The sequence below is a fragment of the Varroa jacobsoni genome, unplaced genomic scaffold, assembly GCF_002532875.2.
Source record: "Varroa jacobsoni isolate VJ856 unplaced genomic scaffold, vjacob_1.0 contig00061, whole genome shotgun sequence".
Classification (NCBI taxonomy): Eukaryota; Metazoa; Arthropoda; class Arachnida; order Mesostigmata; family Varroidae; genus Varroa; species Varroa jacobsoni.
The window spans coordinates 82,978-110,666 of NW_019214403.1; the positions used below are offsets into that span (position 1 = coordinate 82,978).

Below are 27,689 nucleotides of genomic sequence, written 5' to 3' on the forward strand. Positions count from 1 at the left end.
CGAATAACGTGAAATAGTGTCAATATTTACTAGCACCTAGTTGCTTTTCCTTGAGTATATGGCCCCCATACATATGTAGCCAAAGCTACACGGCTCTCGGAGTGAAGGGATCAGCTAATCCAATAAATTACTACATTGACTTGTAAGAAGTCATTTGCTGATCTGTATATTTACACGTTTAGTACATCCGTACTTATCATTTACGTAACGCACCAGAGATGCTGGCCTATAGAGATAAACGAGCTTAAATCTAAGGTCGAATTTAAAGTAGGAGATCCCTGGTGGTCGCCTCAAAATAGTTGGTGAAACATTGTGGAAATCTTAAATGATAAAAGTGGATCATCAAATGATAATTTATAGTGTGTTGGATAAATCAAAGGCACCAAATATATTGCTATAGTAAACGTTATCGTCGTTTTAAATGGTTATTAAAACAACGATTTCTCTTAGGCAAATAACAGCGCTTGCATTGATACGGCCGCAAACATCTGCTAATCGTTACGGCGTGAGGAGTAACCTACCGTGAATCCCCCTTTGATATGATGCTGCACGTTTTCAATCGGATGAATTGTCATGATGTTGTAGAGCCTCATAGAGAGAAACACACTTTGGCGTAGGACCTGGTGGCTTATCATACGTGAGTTCATTTGGGAACGGATCTCCTCTTTAGAGCAGCGTTTTCGTTTGAATTACTTCACTGTTCGTCGTTTCTTCAGATTCCGTTGACGATATCTAGGACAGCTGCACAGCGTTTATAAATTACGACCTTCCACCATGTCTGATGTTTGACTTGCCGTATTGCACAACTCTCGCAGGATCTTTCATCGGAATGCCTATAGACGCCTGTAGATCTCGATACCACGATAGAGGGTCCTTAAGAACACAGTGACCCCATGCTCTGAGATATCTGAGAAGCCGTTGCAAAGCGGCTTTTTTGTCGCATAGTTAAATGATCCGATTTGGTCGCTACGTAGGATGGTTTTTATTTATTTCCTAATTTTCTTTATGACAAAGTTACCTTATTTTTAACCTTGTGGGCTTTATTGTCAATAACATACTTCGGTCTTCCCACCTACTTCTATGGCGGTCGTTTTTCTTCTATGAGTCTAGCTATTGGAGCCGTGAAATCTTATGATAACCCTATCACGAATTTATTCATAGTCAGAAATCATTGAGGTTCACTTAAACATCGTTGTCATTGAGTAGATGTGAGTGCCAGAAATTGCTATACCCAATCAATTATGTCTTTCTATGAACGGAAGAAATGGCAATTCTGTATCTAAACTGTACGTAATGACTCGAGTGCTTATACATATAGCAGCCAGCAGCTGTTGTACCACACGCTTCAATAAGTGCCTTCCTCTCCACAGCGGTTTAAAAATATTTTTCTAGGGACATGTACTATTATTAGGAGGAAGCGGCAGAAATTAGGAAAATTTTGACATAGAAAAACCGCACGCAGATAATTAGTGCAGGTGCGGTATCGATCAAACTCGAAATATCTAGGTGCCCCTATTTTATTGGCCAATGGCTGCGTGCGCATGAAGAGATGAAAATATGGCATTTGTACATGAACTCATAAATGCAATTAGAGGAACATCTGACCTGTTACGTTTTCTGGATGACACGTACTCCTAACGACACGTACAACAGCCATGACGATGCACAATGAAAACGAAGAGTAAGTGCTCTTTCTTTATTTTTGTTTCGTACGAGTTATCGATGAAGTACAAAATTTAAATTTTCTTTCAATCGAAAACAACTTTGCCATGTTATTCAAAGTACGTTTTTAGCGACACAGACCATATTTAACCTTGCTGACTCTTTTGTTATTAAATAAAGTGAATAAAAAAAAATGAATAAGCCATTGATTAAATTTATTTCAAGTATCACACTTAAGCCTTATTAACTTTTAGTTGAGTAGTAACGAGACTATCAGATATCAATAGGTTTATTTATAAAGTCTGCCTTAAGCGACTGTTCTTGGACATGGATACACCTTGTTTAGCGTTAGACAGCCAGCGGTCAGAAGAAATGCTCGACAGCTGTAACAGTATCAATATTGTCTAGAACAGACTTGGTCTCTTACTCATAGAGCAGTGCGTAGCACTTCCAAAAAAAAAAAAAAAATATATATATATATATATAATACGATATTCAATAATAAGTGTTTGCATGAAAAAGCAATAGTACAACAACAAATGTCCGACGTGTCCTTTGTTTATCGTCGTAATTTTTCAATCAATTATCTTGACATGGAGCACACACCGGCATGGCACATGGGCCTTAAAGGGCGCTTGCAGATCGACAATACAGATATTGGCCTACCTGTAACAACGAGAAGCGGCGAGTTGTACAACAGGTCGCAAAAATACGTCACAGAATTAAATGAATAGGCCACCGTTACCAACACTGTGTTCGCTAGACCGGTCGTCATTTTGAGAATCTTCAGTAACAGGAAAAATGACGTACTCTATATCGATTATTTTACAATTTGAATATTAGTTATTTGTAAATAAAAATAAATTAAAACTGTATATATTTCGTGTATCGATTGCTATTCCGTTTTAGAAGATGATCATCGAAGCATCAGCACGGTGCCTATGATATGGCGGAAATTTGACGTACAAATCGTTATGTGAAAAGTCGAATTACGCGGTCAGAGTGAGAACGTCGATTTTTAATGTGTGGTGTAGATGCACAAGACCTTGCACATATATTATAAATATTCCATCTAGGTATAAATACACGCAACATTTGATGAAGTGCACCGCTGGGCTGATTCTGTCAAACCTAAAGACTTAAGTGTGATTTTTTGTGCGTTTTTGTAAGTGACCTAAAGCGATGTCGCGTTAGCTAATGGACAGATACATATTACAAGTTATAATTGTATAATGGTAGCGAGTTTACCTGCGAATTTTAGGAAAACATGGGGTGGCCTAGGCTCGAGGCCAGACATGGATGCACCTTGTCTAGCGTTAGACAGCCAGCGGTCTGAAGAAATGCTCGACAGCTGTAACGGAAAAGATGCCCGAAACATTTATAAACATTAAAAGCGGTCAATTGAGTAATTTTCCTTGTTGTTATTATTATTACTACAAGGGTGTAATAATTTACAACACTAAAAAATTACATCCTGTTCCAAATTATAGAGAGAATTTTTCGCGTGATCTATTCAATTGGAAATCCTCTTCTATCAGCGGCTACGTTAATTCTGCTCCCTATACAAACTATGGCCGCTGCAGACATTCGACGTTTATTCGTTATGGAAAAGGATAGAGCATGGCTTTAAAAATGCAGTTTCGAAATTATCGAGATGATGATTTCATTCATATTTACCGTGCCTGGCCACAGCCACTGCCATCAAAGCAGTAGTAAATTTCTGTGACGGAGACAGTTGTAGATAGGATTTGATTGACGTATGTTGTGCAATATGAATATGAATTTCGTCATGAGGGCAGCGGTCGCCGTCCACGTTTCGGTCATGATGCCAGAGCGCGGCTACAGAGGGAAATAATTCTACATTGCCAATTCGCTGAGCCCAAACATTTATAACCCGTGACCAACATTCCTATTGTTCATTTAATTATGTTTTTTGGATACAACGATAATAGAGCTTTTGTCAGCGCTGCTTCGATTCGAAATAGAAGGCGGACAATAATTATGTATGTAGAAGTCGTCATTCCACGACTAACTTCACGTTCCAGTTAATGGACCCCCGTCATTTGTTGACTAATGAAATGGCAGAACTTCAAAGTTAATTTAGGATGGTAATGAGGCTGCAAGGGCAGAAACAGTCTCAACCTGCCCACAACGGGCATTCAGGGTACTGTCACTGATCGTAACGCATTATCTGAACAAATGTGGTCGACCGAAATAGTTCTTCAATTACATTTTATTATACATTCTCAACGGGATTGAAAAATGTTACGCATCAGCATGAGGAGATTCTCGTAACATACTTTTGCAGCAGTGGTTACAAGATCAAATAAAATCAACTGTAACATGCTAAACTTATGCCAGAATACATTAGACCGTGCGTTGCGAAAGTCTACATCGTCATAAGTGTTACATAACTGTAAAAGGCAATATTGCCCAATGTAAGTCAACGATAGAATATTAATGAACCTAGCCCTAACGGGACGAGTAGCGATACATGCTTTTGTCAAATAAATGTATCTGGTGACACATTTTTACATAGGGTTCACACTGAAGTTCGGCTGCTATAGCCAAATTTTGGGGAGGTTCTCACAAACAGCTCTGAGGCCAAAGCTGCCATCTTTTTTTTTCTCTGTTCGTCAGAGATAGAATGCTGTCATCGCTGGTATTCTGCTATCAAACAGAGTAACGAATAGTGATCCGAAAATAGTCTTCTCCGAATGACCACAAGTGCATACTTGCTTGCGTAATACCTGATTACTAGTCGTACTTGCTCGTAGCAAGAGTGTTGTTATTAAGCTGCATTACCATACGTTAATTGATAAATATTCTACACACTTACGTATTTTTCTACCGTTAGCTTGCCAATGGCACTTTACAATGTGTGCAGCTATGTCTATAAAATGAGAGAAAATAAATAACAAAAGTGGTAATTCTTGACGTAAGTTTTCAATAAACTGCTCATCACTCGTTCATGCAACATAAGTTGGTGAGCGACAAAACATTCAGACTATACCTTTGAAATCAACCACTGGAAGTTAAGTCTTCGCCATAGAATCATCATACATTTTCTATGTTGATCTCTTCGAACACTTTTTGTAGTGAGCTACGTGATTTACATGCATAATCGTATTATGATAGAATTCGTACTTTTGCGGCCTGAAACAGGTGTCAAATGATGGCCTTTTGACACAGACGAGCTCAAAGGGACTTTGGAGCAGCCAGCCACTAGAATAGGAAGCAACGTTTTCACTCACGTTTTGCCGACTTTGAATACAACTAAAGTTCCCTGTACAGCGTATAACGAAGTCCAGCTCCACTTTTCTATTGTGCAGGCTAAGGCCGAAAGCATATCTGATCCTCAAACGTATATTGACCACGAATTATTGATGAGTCTATTATTTATATGTATGTAAAAGGGTCCGATATTAACTGTTGTCGTCAACTGTCAGGACCAAATGGGTATAACTCAATGAGTTGTGCTGTACACTGAGGCATGTTCAGCTGGCAAGCGTTTAGATCATAGCGGGACGAATGATGCAAGCAAAAAGACATGCACAAAAAAATGGCGAGGGAGTTGCCGAAAACTGCAATTAGTGGCCTTAGGTCAAACGATAGGCATCAAACGTTGAAAGTGGGTGATGCACTGAATAAGCCTATATACCTTTGTATTCCAATGCGCTTAATAGCTGTTAGCTGTTGGGTAGTGAAAATAACCGGGATTCAGAAAATCCTCGTATTCTATATGGAGTTTTGAAACTATCCACTATCGTAGCGGGAAAATAGCCTTTATAATCTACAAGCAACAATAGGTTGGAATTTCTGTTTCAACCCTCGCCAGTAACACATACTACACAGTTTGTATGAATAAAAAAGTTGTCAACAATAAGATCAATTGTTTGATGTTACGTCTATGAACGCCGATTTAGAGACCTGTATTCGAGCAGAATTTATTATTGTTATATTGTAATAGTACAAATAAACCGCTGACCGAAGTGTGTTCAATAGAAACAGTAGCGCATTCGAAGACGAAATGCTTCATTAAATGTCACAAGAAAGGTAGCTACTGAATTATTTTTTAATAGAATCGTTCCCTTTGTATTAAACTGAAAGTATGGCATTTACTTGTTATCGAGAATTGACTAAAATTTATAGAGCTGACAATCCAAACCCCATTCCGATTCTGACGATTCGCTTCAAGTAAGCGTCTGTATAGAGATGTCCATAAAAAATCGTCCGTGTTTCGTTTAAAGCACTACGGTAAAAGAATATATTTCGTATTAAAAGGTCTTAGTATATATATTAAAAATGATCTTTGTATATTATCGTAGCTGAGCCTTTTCTTATTCATATATACGTTAATTGTTTTTACAAGTGACACGTGCCGCTGGGTTCAGACCAAACGTTGCTTTCGGCCTGCCGAAACAGGAGCTCATAGTCCGAGGTAGGGCGTTTTCCATACGGACCAGAAGATAGAAATCAGCAGCATTATCGGCCTGTTTGGACAAAATTCAGTTCAATAGCCGTCTGTATTCACGGACTGCTCTCGTACACAAAAAAAAACTCAATCTAATTTACAATGATAGGTTTTTAAGACACACACTGGAGACTTCTGACCTAGTTTTATTACTCAGCCTTTCAGTAGAGACCACTTCTGACCAGCTCCAAGTGGAAAAGAGCATTTGAATGAGTCCTGTTAATGAACTTGCTGGAGAGTTACAGATAGCAGCTGCATCATATTATGCTATATAAATTGTATAAAGTGTTTGCGAACTCTGTGAGATAAATTTTCCATAAAAGTAAAAGGAGTAAGTTTCCATAAAAAGGGTACCAATTTTTCCTTGTGACATTTAATGAGATACTCTAATACATCACTATTTTGTTTGATACGCATCCATATTTCGGTCAATCAATAAATAAAACGATTTTACAGTAACAAAATTTGTTCAAACGTTTTGGATTTTTGGAAGATCAGACTCTTAATTAATCATGCCATCAAACAATTAAACTTATTTTACATGTTCTAACAACTTTTTCTACCACTTCCAGTATGTGTTAGCGTAGAATCTTTGATCTAATACCAAAAATCATTCAACTATCTTCGCGTTTTGTTACGAACTTCTCAAAACTAATTAGTTAGTTTTATTCTAAATAGGTAAGGCAACTGGGGGGTGACACCACATTTAGCTCATGAACAAAAATCTTCGGCGGAATTTATAAAATACAAATGTAAATAGTTAAAAATTGAACTTGTGCCATATAGACCAGGTTGTGTGTAAAAAGCTAACGTGTATGCAGCCTACTCTTTACATTTTCTGCTCGCTTTAACTAGCTAGGATTATGAAGTGGCCGTAGGTACAACAGTTCTCTGTATCTAAATTTTAATGAGTATCATGTTTTGAATAGCATCGGCACTTATCGCCGACTGTTCCCATTTGCATTGTAGGATAGTCCCATCAGGATCATTATGACGCCTTTGCATTAGGACGACAATAAAACGTGCATTTTGTCAAGGACAACCGACGAAATAGGCCACATGGTAGGAGAGACTCAACTCTGAAAGCTATTCATATCACCAATTGGTAATTCGTATACAAACTCAGTTAGCACACATGTGTACAAAACAACGTCGTATGTCCGAGCTCAATTAATTTCTCATCATTCAATTTCACAACACAGAACCAGCAGAAGCGCACTGCGAAGCTTTTAGCAGACCAAAAAATTGAGTTACAGCGATAAACATCGATGGCGGGGACTGGTTAAGTAACTCACGCGATGTTGCGCGTCGCGTTCATTTTTATGTAAAGACAATTGACAATTTTTACGTCACCTATTTCAGAATATAGGGGTGAGAAAATTACGGTATTACCTACCTTCAAAGTACCAAAAAAACAACACTGACATTAATAGATTGATAATCTGTGTCTGCAGTCTAAGAATATCTAGGAATAATTTTTTTCCCTTTCAAATCGACTCTGGGACGGCGTAACGAGCGGTTTAAACCCTAGCAGCACCTATGTTACAGCAGTTGTCTTCCTTTCGGCGTACTTTCGTTCAGACAGACTGTCCTCATGCCGGAATTCAGCGGTCTGATATAGCAATCTAATATTTCTCCTTACGGACCATAGTAGAACCCTCGATCGAGCCTTAATTTGCATCAGCATAAATTGTCGTCACAATAGAAAGCCCCAACGGGCAACAGCTTTTTATTTTTTGGATCTTACTGTCATGGAAGCAAATGACTCACAGCGTTTTATGTACAGATCTTCCGTACAACACCTCCTTTTCCTACGGTCTAACAGCTGACAACAGAAACGCCATATCAACGACGTAATCCCATGCATCTAATCGCTCTTCCATGTGAAGCCCTACGGTATACACTCGGGCTTTGGTGTATGCCAAAGAAAGGAACTAATAGTTCCACATTTTTATATTCTTGTACAGGCAAACATGTTTTGTCTGCCAACGACCAGATGACGTTGGTTGTGAACGTCGACGATACCTGCCGTTCGCCGCTGCAACAATTAAGAAAACACTATATTTTGGGGCCGTCGATTGTTGAATTGAAAGCTGGTACGGTCAGTTTGTGCAGGCTCGACTTAAAATTAGCCTTGACGACAATTGGGCTTGTCCACACGAACTGCGCGCAGTTACGTACCAAAAATTGATCTTGTTTCTCGAAGATTACTTTGTTTGCACATAAGTTTCATATCAGCAGTTCTTTTGTGCAAAAAAATTTCCACCTTCCTATGTTGTTCACCTTTAATTTACATTGATAAGCTTGTCGAGATTGCATAGTGTGTATATTTTTTAGATTTTTTAACTTTATTATAAGTATTTTTTATTAAGTAATATCAAATTGTTGATAAATTCAATATTCCTAAATGCCATGGATGCCCAGCTCAATATACCTAGGTGTTGACCATGTAGGACATTTAGTCCAATAAATGATTTTAATATAGTTACTATATTGGCAAATGCTTATCGCTTTTTGTGAATGTCTACACGGAATAATGTTCCCTGCAAGAAAAACTGAAGTAATGCTTGGTAATAGCAGCTCAGTCTCAAAACTCGAAACATTTATCTAAGGAACCAGCTTATGAATAATTACGATATGTGTCATCATTCAATCAGTATAAGCAATGTGTCAATAAACGGTTAATATTCGCTATAGGTTACTCCATTTGGAAAAGTAGCGTCCCTTATCATCTTGTGGGTTTTCAATCATGGAGATCTTCTACCGTATTTTGACACTACCTTTGGTGTGAAAACGCAGCGCTTTCGAGAATTAAAAATCGTTCAGAAAGATCTATTTTCAGACCTTATTCATGCAGTTGCCTAACTGTAAGCCTGCCAACGTCGTCATCCTATATACATGCGTATAGTTTATTCAGATCTGTCTGTTTGTTAGCGGTAACTCATTTTCATCAAAGAGTTCCATGCACACGTACCCGTGTATGCGCTAAAATGCTCGAATACAAATACTTCAGGCTTGTTTCAGTATCGGAAGGTGTAACAGAGGTCGCCATGCATCCGCTTTCGTTCAGGTCGAACTAACAGCGAGCGCTCAAACCATGTGAATGTATTATTGTTTGGAGATAAACCTAGAAAACCAAAGAGACAGAATTACTATAGATATTCGTGCGCCTGGAAGATTAGAGGCGCGGCCTCCACCCGCCATTGTGTTTAGCGGCCACAGATCAAAATAGCAAAAGAAGAACGATTTGAACGGAGTATCGTATTGCAATCACATAAACAATGTTTTCTTCTGGACATGTGCAATTTCATAGAATGAACTCATATAATATAACAGCTCTTGGGCGTGTATGTCATCTCATTTTAATGCTTCAGCTAAAACCTAGTTCGTAAACAAACATATAATTTAGCACACAAGCAGACGACATTTCAGAACAGACTTCTGCACACAAAGTGCATACATTTTGGTGAATATTAATTACTGGTAGCCCCATAAGTGGCTGTGGTACACTGGTAACGTGCGAAAAAGTGCTTCGTAATAATACGGACAGCCAGCGTAGACAGTGATTGTATACCTAATAGCTGCACTGACTAGAGAGTTTTCGAATTGTAGAGAAGCTATTGTCGACATAGGTTACGAACTATAGAGACCCATACTGTTAAGAAAAGGTAGCTGAACTAAATAGCTAGGTAGTGACAAACAGTCGTTCACCTGCCTCGATCACACAAACATATATATATATATATGATAGAGTGGGTCAAAAGTTTTCGTTGACTAGTACTGGGTTGCCTAAAGGGTACTGATCGGTTTTTAAACGGAATTGCAAATAAGTAAATATTTTTGGATTATTTGACTAAATTGAATATGCGTCATTCTGAACGATGACTTCTACTGTTTTTTCTGGCGACACGATAACAGTCTTACCGTTAATCTTCTATACTGTCTAAGCAGAAAATTATGACAAAATTTTTGCATCCTTCTATTGAGCCTAACTTAATATCCTTAAACAAGTTCTAAGAAATCCAAAACAGGCAGTAATCTGAAAATGCAAGTTCCGAGCAATACGGCGGATGAATTAAGAACTTTCCATCCAAGTTCTTCTCATTTTTGCCGTCAACTAAAGGGTAGGTTGTCCAGCGTCATCACCGTAAAAGACAACGCCCTCTGTGTTCACTAAATTCGATCGATTTTTTTTCCATAGTTTGGTGTAACCTTGTTTGCTGTTGACCGTATGGGTATGAGTAAATCATTTGCTAGCCTGCAGCAGCTTATAACGCGTTATTTCCCTCCAGCCTCACAAAACACGTAGCATTATATTTCCTTTGGTATCAATCTGAGCTCTGTTACGGGTTATTTCTTTCGTATTTTTTTTATTTGCCCATTGTTATCGTATATGATCCACTTGTTATCATTCGCTATTAATTGGATAAGGAATGGTTCGATTTTGCTGCGTTTCTCAGTGATTATGCGTCTGGAAATACGATTGAGTAATATTTCTGAGTGAATTCTTGTGGTGCCTAACTATTAAGCCTTCTTGTAGCCAGCTTTCTCCAAATGGCTTAAATTTTTGTGGTGATGGATGCCTACTTCCCTGACGATATCCTGGTTACTCGTATATAAGCCTTTCTCAACAGGATAATTTCATCAACTTTTTCCGTAATAGTTAACCACTACAGGAAATATCTTTCAGATCAAAACTTCCAGAGGGTAATTTACATCTTTGAGCCATTTTTACTACATTTTTAGATCGCATTACCTAAGACGTGTAGCTTGGAAGCCAGCTAACTGAAACACAGTCAATACAATCTCGATAATTCAATATATAAGTTTAAGTTAAGAATGAGAAAGTTTAAGCTTTATATGTAATATGTATATTAATTAGTATGTATATTATATTATCAATTATAATTAATATAACCACGTTATTAATATTACACTACAAAGATGTAGAAACGTTCACGTGATATGTTTAAAAGACACAATAAGCAGTTATAGGTTATGTAAGATTGTTAAAGCCTAATCAATAGTACTTTGAACATACACCACTATAATATTTAAGTCTATAATAACATAATAGCGCAGGACTTGCAATGATATTGGAATGACTATATTACGAATACGTTTCACGGTTGAACCCCCTCTTTATCGCGATTATTTGCAGATGTCAAATAGAGACACTATAGCTGTCTGAAAATTGTTGACGCTTCCCATATATATATAACAGGCGTTTTCCAGGTCGGCAGCAATTGTATACGGTAATAACTATATATGAACTACATTTTGTAACTCCTTTTTAGCTCAATCTGGTTCTCCTATGGAGATAGAGGATTTCGGCAGCAATAACAGGATCCCAGCAAAGATGGGAATAGATCACTTCACATAAGAATTGTATGAGCATCGAGATGTGCACTGCATCTAGGCTGACACACTCTACATACGCACCATTTTTCCCAAAAAAAAAAACAAAGAAAACAGGTAGCTGTGCGTGACGCTAGTCGGGGAGTTGACCCAAAGTTACAAGGGCTTTTTGTAATCATAGAAGATATAGTAAGAGCCGCAGTGATAGTTGTGTCGGTTCGTTTGGTGTTATGCGGTTCCGGTAGACATTTATGTTGTGATAGAACATGTTTCAGTAACAATAGCTGTTACTATATGATAACGAGGCATTTTTTATTGCTAAAATACCACTAGAAGCTGCTGCGACTATCCGTAAAGCTGTGGACACACCACCAAGACAATTGGTGCTGGCGCTACCGTCGCTTATGATTAGTGGGGTAAGAAATAGGGAAAAAAAAGTGAGCAAAGATTAGATGTACCCAAATGATCCCCAGTACAGAAGCATATGAACTCGTTAGAGACTAAAAAGCCGTGCCGCATGTAAACGACTCAAAAGCAATGTACTCCAGCGGTATACGTGATAGTCATCACTCTTACACTAGGAATCGAGAAAACCTAACAGACAGATAACTGCGAAATGTGGGTGCTAACGCCAACGGCAAAATTAACGTAGCAATGTCCATATCTACTAAGCGTCGGAGGTGTGGGCACGAGCTTGAGATGCTCTTGCTGATGACTCCCACCGCTATGGCAGAACGGTTTCACTCGCACACATCCTCTGGTAAAAAAAAATGCTACTTGTTACTGCAACCGTATCATTCTACGACGTTAGGGGAGAATAGCAAAAGAAAGTACGGTACGATTATACCATATAAAATAGGATCTGAAAACCGGCGATGCAAAAGGTATGCTTATTATACAATAAACAGAACCACTCGAATATGGCAAGGCATTTCCATGTACGCGTCTGGTTTAAGGGCTCAAGGACGAGGGGCATTTGCGACAGTGTATATTTGTTATAGGCGAATCGATGTAGGAGTGGTGACCGGGCAGTTCTCAGTTGCCTGCTGAGTACCTGTATGCCGATCGACTGACAGAGATTAATGGTCACGTTTTAACGGTTTTGACTTTTAGAGAAGGGCTTTGATCTTTACAGTCTAAATCTTTACGACATGACCATAACTCAATTTACGTCTCACCGAGCACAGCTTTTTTCCTCGCGGCCTTCTACAGTTTTCTAAGCTAAATAAATGAATGTAGTGCCAATTCATAGCCTAACATATTAAATATGTCTATCGAAGTACGTCAGTCACAAAGTGATTCTAGAAGGTATCACTATAAATAAACGGATCCGAGAAGCCATTTGGCATGCCGTCACACACTGACAGATGGCAGCGGGAATATCACTCACATGAGCTATCGTGGAGATATTATTTATAATATACACCTCTAACTAGAACAGTATAATGACTCCGTTTATATCTTTTTATGACGCGTCGTATGACTATAAATGCCTGTGCAGTTTATGTAGATCAATAAACTATGACCAAGTTGTAAGATCTATAATGCGATTGTTTCACCGCAATGTATATATAACGCATGAATTTTGAACATCGACAGTTAGCTTCACTCTTGATATTTAGCCATTATAGCGGTAAATAAGGAAACATATGAGTATGATATCTGTGTATAATTACTACGGCCTCTTACTTTATGTCTCTGTGAAAGATTGTATACGATAATTAACTGGATAGGACCACATTATTGAGCTCACGAGGTACATCTGTTTCACATGGCTGCCAGTAATAACATTTTGCTATTCAAGGTGACCTGCAATTTTCATCGTACCTTTGTTATCATAGCGCTTAACCTAGAAACTTTTCCTTTATTCCTATACTAATTTCTATATGTTTATCGTTGGGTTCAATCTCATAATGATCGCAGACGGCTAAATCTGTTAGGTACTTACATAGGCCGTGAATAAATGTGTACTATTTAACGAAATATACGTTCTGACTGAATTTGCTGGGTCTAGATCTTTTAGCTTGTTTCTGGTTTTACCAGATATCATTTATTAAAAATAACGAGCTGACAAATGAAAGATATAGCATCTTTTCGGGTGTGCAGCGTTGAATACCTCCGTTATGTGATCGTGTGCACTAGTTGATAAACTTTCTGAGTTTCAGAGGTCATAGCATCTTTATGGGGTAGTAGACTCCGAATTCAGATACGAGAGTCTTATACCAATGGATGAGCGATTGACTCAAGCTGACTACTCAAATCCGCTCCGTTTATCACCTGCGGTTTGAAAGGCCAGTGTTGTCTTATTGGCTTGAACGAGGTAGCATTTCGTCTGATTTCAAAGATATTACTTTGCCTACAAAAGGGTTTATGGATTCGTTGAATCAAATAAAAATTGATAAAAATAATAATTCTGAACAGATTGAGAATAAGGATATTCCAATAGCCTAGAATAAAATATACTCGTAGCATGTTTCATCAAGCACCAGTTTTTCTCTATTTTGAGTTTCTTATTCACAGCAACTAGAGGAAACTGGTCAGCGTATAGATCATATAATTTTCTCACACTGTTCAAGTAACTCCATGTTAGCTAAAACAGCCAGAGGTTTTAAGGCTCTAACCTCTATCACAACTTGCAGCTCGTTTTTCAAATACAGGCGCCTATTCTAAACTTCTAAACATAGCCTTTCTGTCCTGTGATGGAATACTCTTATAATTTGCCACTGGCCCATCTCAAGGATTCGGCTTCTCGCTACTCCGTCTGCGCATCTGCTTCAGCTGGGGGTGATTCGTACCCAAGATCATTTAAAGGCAGTTTGCACCGCTGCTCCGCTGAAGCTTTTTAAGTTCAGATGTAGCTTTAAACAAAGTGAACCAAATTCGTGTTAATGAGCCCCATTTGACGGGGCAAAGTTTAATTTCGTTTGAATATTTCTATTCGTTCTAAGCATAAGAAGCGTGATTGAGATCGACATCTTGGACGAGCATTGTACAGGAGAGCACTACCGTTGATCGTTTGTGTTATGGATAGTATACAATAGATATTTAAAAGCGGTATTTCGCAGCGAAAACGGGCCTCATAATTGTATTTTCTTGCCCATCGCAGAGTAACGATGCTGATTTCTCCAGGATGTCAATGATGTGATATATATATATCACATCACTAACATAAGATATATGTCTTATGTCTTGTGAGTAAGGGGCAGATGAAAGAATGAAAGATTTATATATAGTGTCTTTAAGATAGGCTAATACTATATAATTATGCATATTTTAAGATGTTGGAACTATTCATAGGGTCCTATTACATTATCAGCCAAAGCTGTCCTATAAACCTTCAAAACCATGTTGTACGGTAAGCAGATACAAGAAATGCGGTCTAAATTTTAACCTAAACGGAACGCATATTGACGCACCTTTTGAATAAAAGAGACTGTGTATGTATGTAGTATTATGTATGTATTAAATCAATACAATGGTTCTATGAAAAGTAAAACAATGTATCCGTTATCATTACATTGGTACGGCATACACCACACACAGAAAATCCTTCAAGACCGATCCAAGTTTTTCCTTGGTTCTTAGCACAAACAAAATTACGGCACTCAGTTCGCGTATTTCTATAAAAAAAAGAAAAGTCATTTTGATTGCAATATAGATAGGTCGGTCGTTTTTTCACTAGAGCTGTCTGCCTGTTCCAATATCGATTCTGTGTAACACCTATCGTCGCGCAGTTCCTATGTCTCTTCAGTCTCGATTTCTTTTCTTTGCAGAATCAACAAGAAGATTGCATTATTGCTTTCTATGCCATAAAATGCAGGACCTAAACTAGATACTTGAAGCATATTCTGGCTTTTATGGTGCACAGCTCAACATAGCCTTGCAAAAAGTGCTGTCAAAGTTCTGCTTTATTTCTATCGCCTTGATTCCTTCCATTGTACAAAAGTATATTCTACTGTAGTTTTTAGAAACTTGACGATCAACGATTGGGCTCAGTAAGCCTTACTTTTACCTTTAACTTACGGCTGATTCTATTTACCGTGTATCCTCCTATCTTTAGTCCCTTGTATAATGAATCACTCGGAAAAAAAATAAGACCTGCGACGTAACTGGATCTACTTCGGTATCACGGCAAAACACGCAAAGAGTAGACTTGGACTGTGAAGTGTCAGCCCCGATGTGAAATACTATGTTCCGTGTTTCGTCCCATCGGATATAGGCTATCCAGTGCACTGATCTTTTTCTGACAGAGATATAAAATGTGCGGTAACAATATGTCAAAAAGACCATTTGACCACGCTGAAATTTGAACCATCGATGGCCGAATGTTTATAATTCCTGTGAGAACGCACTCTAAGTGATGCGCGTTAGCCGTTCTGACTACGCGGTTGCCGCAGCGCTTACGCCTAACAAAGGGTTGTTTCGTCAACTTACACACGTAGAAAGCAATACTATTTACTAGGTCGTTACTTTATCAGCTTTAGTTCATGTCGTATGTTAAAAAATAAACTGTAACTTCCTGTTTTTTTTCAACAACTGGATTCCAAAGCCTAAAGTTTACTTATGATTCTGGAAACACAATAACACGGATTTCTTCTTGCATCTTAAATGGGTCGCCTCTTGTGTCCCGTATTTTATCGAAGAATGTGTACTTCGGAAAACTATTCTCCCCTATGAATAATCCATAATTTTCATGTGTCATGTGGGTCTCATCAGCGCTAATTATATCATTCTTTATGAAGTTGTCGCGTATCTGAAGGCGATCACTGAACGTTAATCATGTCCTTTCTCACCGACATCAAGTGTCAGTAGCTTTTACCTTCAGAGGCTTTATAACGCGGCATTCACTCGCCTGCGCAGTTCTCCTGAATTCACTTGTTCTTTTTAACAACCGTACACGATTGCATATGCTGCCACCAGTTCTACTTGACTGTGTAAGTTGCTTAACTCCTGTATTGCTCAGTTCCTCCTGTTCCTCCTTTATCTACCTCAAATAAACTGAACGTCGACATCGCGGCCTGTTATTTTAAAACCTTGCTCGTTGTTTGTTGCTGGAGACCAATAGTCCTTTTGTAAAATCCAGGGAAACAGAAAGAACATACTCATGCATTTTTGTGACCAGCTAGAGGGGCAACAGCTATACGGGTCAACACAATAACGTACGACAAGCGCTTTGCGATGGCTCAATATGTCATTGAGGTGACAGCATTTGTTTGCATGCAGATAATCTGTACAACGGAAATCAAAATGGAATTTCTTGTTACCGGCAATGTCTAGATCTTTTGCAAGAATTCGGTTAGAAGAAAGGAATACGCGTAACAAAAGTAGGTGTTTTAAAAAAGCTGTTCGTCTGGAATAGCAATAAGCTAGACCGTTATCTTGAAATAATTCAAGATCTCAGACTTGAAAATACAGTCCGCGCATGAAGACTGAAGTTACGAATACTACTTATATAAACTGCGATATGCGTGGACCTTGTTTTACGTACAAGGCGTCAATGTCCACTGTGCTAACATCAAACGTATGTTTAATGGAATGATAGATTGACTGGTATTAAGTGGTTGGTATTTGGCATTTTCACATTAAGAGAACAGACGCACGAATACGTTGAAAAGAACACCATTTCGATGGCGTTGGAACTTATCCAATATGAAAAAGAGTATAGTCGTTTATATCTATACGAAATATAGTTTTTACCATAGTTTCACATAAATTGAAATCATGTTAAAAATTTCGTTAAAAATAATTTCTTAAACGACTTAGAGAATGCCACATCTACTTGAACTAGCGGAACATGGAAAGCTATGTTGGATACTTTAGATTCACCGGACTAAGACGCTACAAGGCCTAACGACTGACCATGCTTGCTAAAGCCTCCGGCTATCATATTCAATTTATGCAAAGGCAGAACATTTTTTCCTATGATGGAGAACTGCATCGCAAGTGGAATGCAGGATAAATTTATGACCGCAATCGATTCTACCGCGTTCTGAAAGCAAACTTTTCTTCTTCGACGATCATCAGCGGTGGCATGGAGGACCAAACACACGATAGCGACATAAATCGGAATCGATGACGATATACTATAGTAAACTGTTGATTGAGCTTCTCCACGGGTTCTCTGGCTTACGTTAACGGTTCAAACGTAACACGATATAGAAATTATCGTATCTAGTTGTTTAAATTTAACACGATGTTTAGAATTTTTTATACACTAAGCATTGTGATTTAAGCGAGTTTAACAATATATTTCTAAGTGCGACAAATCCATTCATCAAGACGAAATTTAACTCCAGTGCTGAATAGACCTACTTGAAAAATGTCGACACAGCGGGTTTTGGGTTCGATCACGTTCCGTACTAATAGAACTAGGCCAATTAAATGATCTAAATCGATTATCACCATCATCGAGGCTCGGCTAGTTTTGAAGCTATTATATTCCATAGTGCATTCGACAACTGTCACGCTCGCAAATACGTACCACGTGATCATTCGAGTTTTTTTGGAACCTTCTAAACAATAAGAGTCTTTTGCTTTACACAACCCTAGCTTTTTCCAATACATCGATTATTACATATGGCATATGATTTGAAATAAACCAGTCACTTTCTAATGTTATCATCAAGACACTATCATGCGAACAAAGAACGCCTACTTCTAAAAACCATAAGAGTAAAAAGGCTGTCTATAGAAAGCTTTCGGATTTCGAGCCTGTTAAGAATAGACTCAATGGTCTAATGGATTTTTCTAAGAAACCTAACATTAATCAGTCATAGAGCATTGTGAACCTGCTCACATCAGTTATATTAATATCCTGCTGGCCACTCAAGTGCAAAAACTACCTTCACAGAGTTGGCTACCTTAACAATTAGAATATTCCGGGAAACAGGAAAGTCGCAGGCTTGAACCCAACTCCGCACCCCGTGCCTTTACATTAGAGATTTTTGCTAAAGGAACTAAAACTAAACACCATTTATGTTTTATTACGAGCCAAATTCCTCGAGAGTTGGCTACCTACTATGGTCAAGTGCTGTGGGCCGCTTTAGCCGAGGTAGCCTTTGCCGTACCTATCGTGTCCACTCACAAGGTTGCAAGTATGACCACCACTCAATAAGAAACCCACCGAAGAGATCCGATCTGCGTAGTGGCCGTTTCACTCTGGAATAGTTGCTATAATAAAATTAACATGAGCACAACTTTTCAATGGTTTTTCGAAGGATGCGAAGTCTTTCTATGATGATAATGTGTGTTTACTGTGGAACATTCGAAAGGCAATTTATCTGACACACGGAGTAAGTTTTCCGGCCACCGAAACGCCTGTGACCTTGTCACCGGTAAGTAACAAAACTTGTATCGAGCCAACAAGTTATACACTTTGTCTGCTGTTTACTTATTAATATCGTAAAACCCGTAAGCCTACAGCTTGACGACAATATATATTGTTCACAAGGACATGAATTAGTCAGACATTAATAATGACTAAAGCCATTTCTGATCCAGTACCTACCAAATTCTATTCTGTTAAGCTCATTCTGCTAGTAGGACAAAGGTCACTCCTTGTATCATAAAACCCGTTACAGATAGGCTACAGAGCGTATTAAGTGGATAGCAGATTTAAAGTTCATATTGCAGTACTATGCTCTAAAATCACTCCTAGACTGACTAACATTTTTCGCTCGTCGTAAACAATGATCGTTGCCCCGCTGTGCATTCATCGGATATCGTAATCCTAATTACAGGGTGTTGCCTAATAATTCCCACTATTCAGTAACCGCTTTTCGACAGACAGTGTACACACTGAACAAAGTAATCTCGTAATTGAAATCAGTATATTTAGAAGTACATTACAAACATTTCAATTTTTAACTGCCTATTACGGCCACAAGCAGTCAAAGGCGTCGCTTTATTATAGAGAGGGAAACCTAAGAAAATCGAAAACTCAAATGTATCGTTCGCGCAAATACAGCAATGGATCTAAAACGGAAAGAAGTTTGTACCGACATGGCAAAAAGATAACTTTCATATAATCGTTTAGTAGGTAGTCTTAACGACATTGTCTATTTTTGTGACCAATAAGGATGCATCTCGAGAAGTCTGCAGTCTGATCTGATGACGACAAATTTAGGCAGGCTCTGTAGTTCCCCCATATCCTATGCTTTGATTTCTTTGTTTAGTTGAGGATCCGTCGCTTCTGGAGATGTTTCCTGAGAAATTTAGAGCAAACAAATAGACGAAGTCGTCTATCGATATGTCGGCCCGTAGATCCATCAGTATCTTACGCTCTAACATGCAGTCAAGCTGATTCAAGATGACTGGCAGGGAAAAATTATACGTTTGCATCTGGCAGGCGAGAAGGCAGTTCGGCTGGAAGAATTTGTGCGATTCAAAAAAGCGCGGACAATCAAACGATAGGAACGACAGTTAGACGTAGCTACGGCAACGTATTGTTTTGAAAAATAAGGAAACGTCCTAGATGATAGAATGTTAAAGAAATGAGGCTGAAATTCTTTAAATGTTGGTTGTAATTTAGCAATGATGACGAAGAGGCTATTTTGATGAGTTCGCAACGTCGTTAGACACTGGTAAAGGCAAAAACGCGAACTATCCTGAGTGGATAGTTAATTTACAATAGTCAAAATAATATTAATAATCCATAGAGTATTTCTCATGACGTGACCTTTGTACTAGCATTTGCGAGTACTAAATTCTGCACCTTTTTATTTTACACATTTATGAATAGATTTTTCAAACTTCAGTCATACTGATTAGTCGCTTTACTAAATTTTCGAAAAGACTGAAGGAGCCCTCGACTCGGGCTCGAGAACCGTCGTATCGAGAAAGCTGGCACAACTGAAGGTTCCTTTAAAAGTGCCATAATTTACAAACGGAACATACAGAATAACCTTTATTAACTTTGATAATGATGTTGTAGAGAGAAACAAAGCCAAACAAAGCACGGGATTCGCATAAGGCGATGCTCTACATGTTTGTCATCAACCTTCTGTGGGAACAATTTTAGTTACAGCACAAGCGAATTTTACCTATAACAGGCGTCACCGCAAATTTAAACAACCGCGTCGTCGAACTTGTTCTTCAAATTTACAAGAACATGACAGACATCATGATGCTTAAAAGAAAGGAAAGGCTTGTTAACCGTGACTCATTTTGTCTGAACGGAACGACCCGGAAAACAGGCTACTTGTTTACGTACGCCGGCTTAACGGTAATGGCAACAAGCGTATCTTTCGCTAATCGTACAAAGGAAACAAGGTAGCAAAGGCCAAGGCTGTTATAATCGAGGATCAATAAAAGCTACCAGTTGAGATAAAAATTGTTCAGTTGGAAGATTGCACCGGCTGTCACATACGATACCGTGATTTGTCAAGAAAAATTAGGTGTCCGTAGTCTATTAAGTTTGTGTAATTTCAGTAGATTCCGGCCTAGAGTAGTGTCGGCTTAGACAGTAACATCTCGTAACTGACTAGTATACTAGTCTACCGGTACTTCGGCATTCATTGAAGGTATACGAAAAACATCTAGCCTCCCGGAAACAGAATTATACTGGACGTTTACGTAGACACAACGGTCAAAATTGGCGAACGAAAATCCTTTATTTGTTGTCGTTCACGAGCGAAAGCGGTCGCGATATTATAAAACGATCCGCTGTGCGCGAGCTCCGTCATTCTAATTGCTAAACCCAAGGATACCACTAACAGAACGAAAATTATTTTTATATTGTTCTATATACCATTCCAGCCGGTGTAGCCTAACTAGATCAGCTAACTAGTTTGCAAACTCCAATGACTAGCTAGTTTATATATATGTTCATACATGTGCGCAGTCAAATCTTACAACATGTATTGCACATTTGTAGCTTTAAACAACTGTGTGAAATCGTATCAATAAATGTGCAATAGTAGGTTCTCCCTATTGAAACGAGGAAACGTGGCCTACTCAGTTTCAGGCCACTGCGTCCTGCATACGATACGAATTGGAAACAGCACATGGCGCGCATGGGCAGGTATATACATCAGATTGGAGCGGCCAAACTAGATATAATCAATTGGAACATATATTAGCTACACTTTCATATATTTCCTCTGTCTTCCTGCCAGCTATCCATAACGAACAGAGAGTATTTGCTAATTCCAGAAATTTTCGATATACATCCAACGTAACAAAGTCATGACTACGGCGAGAGCTCTAAAAAAAAATTGAAAAGACCGTTGCCCGCCGTGAAATATAGTAGTTAAAAGCAAATCGCATACTTTTTAAACAGAAAGATGTATAGAAGAATAGCTAGATGGGAAGTTACATTAGAAGGGTCTGAAACAACATCTTTAACAGAATCGTTGGAAAAAGCTGTTTCTTCATTCCGCAATTATATTTGTAGCCATTTATCTTTATCATTAGTAGTAGTAAAATTAGAGGGATCTCTAGAAACGAAAAAATAATACTATCGTTTTCATAGGATATTTCTTATTTCTAATGATTAATGTGATAATGTTATGATGATAGCTATATAATCTATAGTGTGAAAGAATCCCGAATGAGAATTAGTTCATTTTGCTAATAAAACCAATAGAAAAATGTCGCTCTAGTTTGTTTCCAGTGTGGAAAACTAATCGGAGATGCCGTATATATAACAAACGAAATTCCCTGTACGGGATTTGTATGAGACTTCCATACGCCCTCCCTCATTATAGTGAGTTTGTTCAACTACAGAGCCGATCCGAAAAAAGCTATTGTTTGCTTTTCTGAGCTGATGGTCATTTACTAATTAAAAGCTTCACAATAATATCCTCACAGAGTTAAATATCTACATTACTAGAAAGGATTGAGGATTAAGGCATCGTTTACTTGACGAAATGGTCGAAAATCATATATCGTGGCGGTGCTGAAAAGAACTTTTGCCTGTTAGTTAGATCATGATCGCTGGGCACGTCCAGCTTACATCCCTCATGTCATCTCCTATTTTATTTCTATACAAAAGCATACAGTAAGATTCCTTTAATAGTTTTCATATATACGGAAATGTCTAAAAACAATATGTAACTTCAACTTTAGAGACGGCTGCAGCTTTTAGGCAGTTTGATTTGAAATGGAATTAATTCGTCCATTCAAGTAACTTCCTAGACTTTGATAATACAGTAATATTAGTATACCAACAACAATTATTTTCCTACATAATTAAATAATTTGCATAATGGTAATTTTGTTTTATTTTAAGTTTTAAGCATTTGTTTATTAGAGTACTTTCAAGGTTTGATTTACTCTCTTCATAGAACGAAACGATTTTTTTAGACCAGCTTACCGTTCTAAGATGTCTCATTGCTTTAAGGCCAATTATTTTCTTATCTTGTTATGTTGGACTACTACTAACTAGCAACGGTCACCCTTTTCACAGTCGCGGTGCGAATCAAGTATCACAGCGCGGTACCTAATCTGAAATAGGTCAGTTGTTTGTCTCGCAACAACGTGGTTTATAATTATAATTCATACTTCCCAATATCGAAGGCATTTACACAAGTTTTAATTACGCAAAGAGTTCTTTAGTTGCAAGCCGAACTTCATAATTTACTGTCAGATTCACTCTGCTATCCTCGGTGACAACCTTTATGGTACACTAAGTGACATAGGTCACGATGTCCTCTTTTTGGCAATTTTATAACCTGAACTTTACCGTGACGACAGAAACCACCATAAGGAAACGTAGCTGGCGCCACCTACTGCCGCCAGCATAACACTTTCAATTCAAATTGTTCCGCGGAGGACACAAACAACTTAATAATGATAGTCGCGTTGCATTTAAATACACTGAGGATGGCAGAGGACAATAAATCTAATATACCTTTTTCCTAAAGAATATGAAGCACTGCCTAAAGCTCTTCGAGTAATTAACGTAATATTGGAACTGTATTCACTGTAAATTCGTTGTTCTGGAGGAAATCTACGTTTTTTTAAAAAAAAAGACGTTGTTATAATAATTAAATGCATCGTCTGAATACATGATGTCCGCTGTATACGCCGAGTATCTCAAGTGTTCGAATTCGATGTCGAAGTTTTAGCACTTACTACGCGGGGTCTATTCTGCATGTTGCGACGCCCAGTTAAGTTCCAAGCCCAGATAGGACTAGCGCGAGGAGAAACTACTTGTCATACAGTTTATTACTGATCGATGGTCTACTGCCTACACGGTCATCATAAATCCAAGGGGATTTTGATAAGTGTGCTAGAAACGTTATCCGAGAACAGAAACGTCAGCTTGCAAATGAACTTCCCTGGTTGATTTTCAGTAAGTAATATATACCTTTGTTCATATGTTTGTACTCGTTACTTCGTACGTTTTGTTTGTATGACGGACAGCTTGAATAAAACATGATAACTCTCACTGTACGTGTGTGAAAGCTAGTTGTTTGCTTTATGAGTTACGTTAACCACGTAAAATTAGTAAATTAAAACCAGTGGAATCAGTATAAACTGTGGCTTGGCTTCCTATAGCGTTATTGCGGTAGGAGTCTGCGCTTGGTTGTGATTGAAGATAAGCTTTTCCGTAGGAGCTAAGTAGCCACGCCAAACCGGATCGAAAAACCATCTTTTTTTTTGGTAATAATATGATGAGCGAAACAGGAGCTATCAGCACACGTGCCGAATAGAGATGAACTCAATCCGCCGCAGCGTGCACATATAACATGCACTTCCGCACATATATTTTTTGTGGACTTGAGTTCGATAAAATCAATAGAACATATCCCACATATAACAGGGTAACTTTCAACGCATCATAAACTAATAGCAGCAAATGAATAAAAATGGCGATCTTTTGTTTCGTCTTGTAAAGTCGGATGACGATTGATTCCGCTTGGTTTTACCTAGTTCATAAAATAGCAAAAATAGTTCCAGTGAAAATAATCCACGTCCCATTCAGATACTTTTCTGTTTTAATCAAATTTGCGTCAGCTCCGCTTTTCCAGTCATCGTTAAGCCCGAAGCATCGTGCCACTTCACTGAAATGGAGTGCACGAGGCTTTGCTTTCGGTATTCTATTCGCTAAAGAAGACCCATAAACTTCGTCCGCGTTCGTCTCGGTATATACAAAAAGTTCTTGTGAAGTCGGCTTGCCTTTGACCTCAACAAATTAGTGGATTAGTGACCCAGTACGCCAATTCTATAAGCCATCATGAAGGTGCAGATGTGACCATCACTTGGGCTATTCATAATCCCATTTCGTGTAATTCCAGCTCCTAGCAATATGACTTGAATGCTTGCAACAATCGACATCGTCTGCATAGCAAACGTCAGGTGGAAGGCTATATGATGTCAAAATATTAGCATATTGATTAGAACGAGTAAAACCAAGTATCTTCAAGTATTCGGCTTATTAGGAACATCGGCCGAACGCTGTGAGCTTCTGCTCTATTTACATCGGGCAATTTCGTCTGCCATCTAACGACGATATGGCATCTGAGAAATATTGTTTGTATTGAGAACGACGGATTCTATCTGCGTTTAGAATGGTAAAAAACGAAAACCGTCTTTTTCAATGCCTAACATTATCTATTTAAAAACGCTAACACTACAATTTTCAGGTGAACAAATACAGTTGAAAGGAACTTTACGGGCCTGAGGAATAATTTATCCTTTTCCTTGTGCAGTTCTAATTTGTTTATTAGGAAAGCCAATTGCAAATAAAAATCATGAAGAAGGCGTAACTCCAATAGTGCCTTTGAAAACTTAAACTTAGCAAGACTACCTTCATTTATAAGAGAATTCCCTGACAGGAGTTCGATACTTACACGCGGTGCCCTCATATAAATCATAACCCTTTCAACATAAGAATAACGAGAAATAGCACATATAATTTAATTATATAAGGATCCGTGGTAAACCTTGAAGATTTCTCCGCTATTTTTAGAATAAAAATTAGTTACGCCATTCGTTATTTAATTCTTATCACCTCAGTGTAGCAAAGCTGGCTTCGGCGGTTCATACCTAGACTGGTTCATTTTAAGTAAAAGAAGAACTTACTGAGAACTTCAAAACAGGCCTTAACTGCACTCTGAAGTCAAGAGCGTCCTGTCTGCATCCGTAAGAAGGTATTGATTCGTCGTCGTCGTTAATTTTTCAGACGGGTTCTAGCCGACGTTTCTGCTCTGCCACTGCACCTGTCGCTCATAGTGTTTTATAGACCACAAGATTAATATTCAATATTAGATATGCGTTTTGGTAACTATGCATGTCCTGCTCAGATCGATTTAGGTGGACAACCTGTTTGGGCCTTATAACATAGCATTAACTTTAAATAACGCGCGTCAATCTATTACTTTTTTTTTGCCATCATTGAAGTTAGCTGCAACGGGTTTCGGTAAGGGGCTGCAATTTCAGACCTTTAGAAGAAAATATGTTGCTGCTAGGACGTTTCTGTAGCGCGCAGAAGACATTAACTTAGCCTTTATGTAAATTTGAAATTAAAACAACACGTGCCTTTACATAATACACATAGCTGTAGTTTGTGAGTTCCCTATACGAGAACCTTGTTTACCGTCAATCTTACCACAAAATAAATTCTAACATCAATCTAGACAGAAATATTATGTGTTAAGTAATTTTAGTCATGCTTAAAATGTCGAACGTGATATGGTACTGGAAATTAGTGGTAACTCACACACAGAAATAGTTGTTTTATAAAGAAATAGTTGGTTTATAAAGAATTGGCTTTCACTTCATTAAAATTGCCGTCATTTTTTATTCTGAGTTATAGAGAAATTATTGTGTGTAGCAAGAATGAATGGATACCTCAATTAAGATGAGAAATCATGAGGTGTTATTTCAGGAACATTGAAGTACAGAAACGAGCGCCTCGACGGTAGCCGTAGTATGTCATAGTAAAATGTAAAAAAGAAAGAGATTCCGATTCGTTATTCTTGTAAGTGTTGTTATGTCTGGTAATCTAGTTTTCCTCATTTTTGAAAGCAGCTTTTTATGGCCTGTTTTCATTTGTTGGCAAATTTTCTTCATTGAAAAAAATAAAATATATATGTTTTAGTGCGTTTCGTAGGAATTCGGTAGACTGCAGCGGTAGACTGTAGACGGTCCAGTAAACAACTGAAGTCTGTTCAATAGCTAATAATTCACGTGTATTTTTTCTGTAATAAGTGTACACTATGACCTAGCACCTTAAAGCTTCTATTTATAAGCACCTTACTGCGTTTGTCATTGATCGAAAGAGACGCAAGCTAAAATTAAGCTAAATCCACTTACTCTACAGTCTAGATGTACTCAAAATAATGTATTTAATGAATTCCAAAATAATTAGATGTAAATTGCGGTGAATACTCGAATGAGGTGAAATACTCGTTAGTATTTGTGATGACGTATATGCTTAATCCGCTTACTTGACGTCTTTGTGGCCACTGCGTACCGTTATTGAGTCCCAAAGAGGCCTTATATCGATTTATGTTATCGCTGTTTTTTTGTGTACGATTAACGTTGTAAATGAATTTTTAAATATTATTGGTGATTTTCAACGACGTGCGCGAATGGTGAATATTTATAGAGTTTATGGAATAGCTGACGCGAACTACTACGGTGGTCCTCTCGCATAGTTATGCCGGACATACGCGTAGCACCATAACTAGATAAGGGCTCGGTTTAGTTAGAAGTAAAAAATCTTTTAAATACGCCGGGTATAACAAGTACTTGTTACCGGTACTTGATCAATTCGAAAAACAAAACACTTAACAATCCCGGAGGCTCCACCTGGAAAAAATCGGTTGTAAGCCTGTAAGCTCTATTACAATCATTTTCGTATCCTCTGTACTTTGCCAAACATAAAAGGAAGACTAGTTAACTATGACGTAACCTTCTCTGAATTTGTTAGAGTATATAATCTAAAACTCTGCCTAGCCCTCAATTTCAGGAAATGCGTGCTACAAGTTCATGTAACTTGTACCTGTCACAGAACACACAAAAAAAGTTAAAGCGTCCTGTAAATTGTAATTTCTGTTACCAGATTTCATGGCAGCCGAAGATGATTTTCAAGCCGTAACAAACACAGAGCGCCTGTGCCATAATGAATCCAGCCAGGAAACGACAAAGAACGCGAACATCTAGCAAACTCTTCTAATGATGCTTGCCTCAAAAAAGCAATAATTAGATATGAATGTATTAGATAACTAGGTATGTGACCTGTAAC

At 38.2% G+C, this 27,689-nt stretch overlaps 1 long non-coding RNA gene across 4 annotated transcripts; it reads right to left on the reverse strand.

The window, feature by feature from the left end:
* Window positions 1-1,035: 1,035 nt before the first annotated feature.
* Window positions 1,036-26,924, reverse strand: LOC111270702 (uncharacterized). 4 transcript variants are annotated; one of them, XR_015315039.1, is made up of 5 exons: window positions 26,291-26,924; window positions 25,523-25,659; window positions 9,111-9,263; window positions 2,911-3,013; window positions 1,036-2,324 (listed from the first exon to the last, which is right to left on the reverse strand). It is a non-coding gene; the product is annotated as an uncharacterized LOC111270702 (long non-coding RNA). The 4 variants fall into 4 exon arrangements; XR_002686419.2 differs by having other exon boundaries at window positions 1,036-2,328; XR_002686420.2 differs by lacking the exon at window positions 9,111-9,263 and having other exon boundaries at window positions 1,036-2,328.
* Window positions 26,925-27,689: the final 765 nt, after the last annotated feature.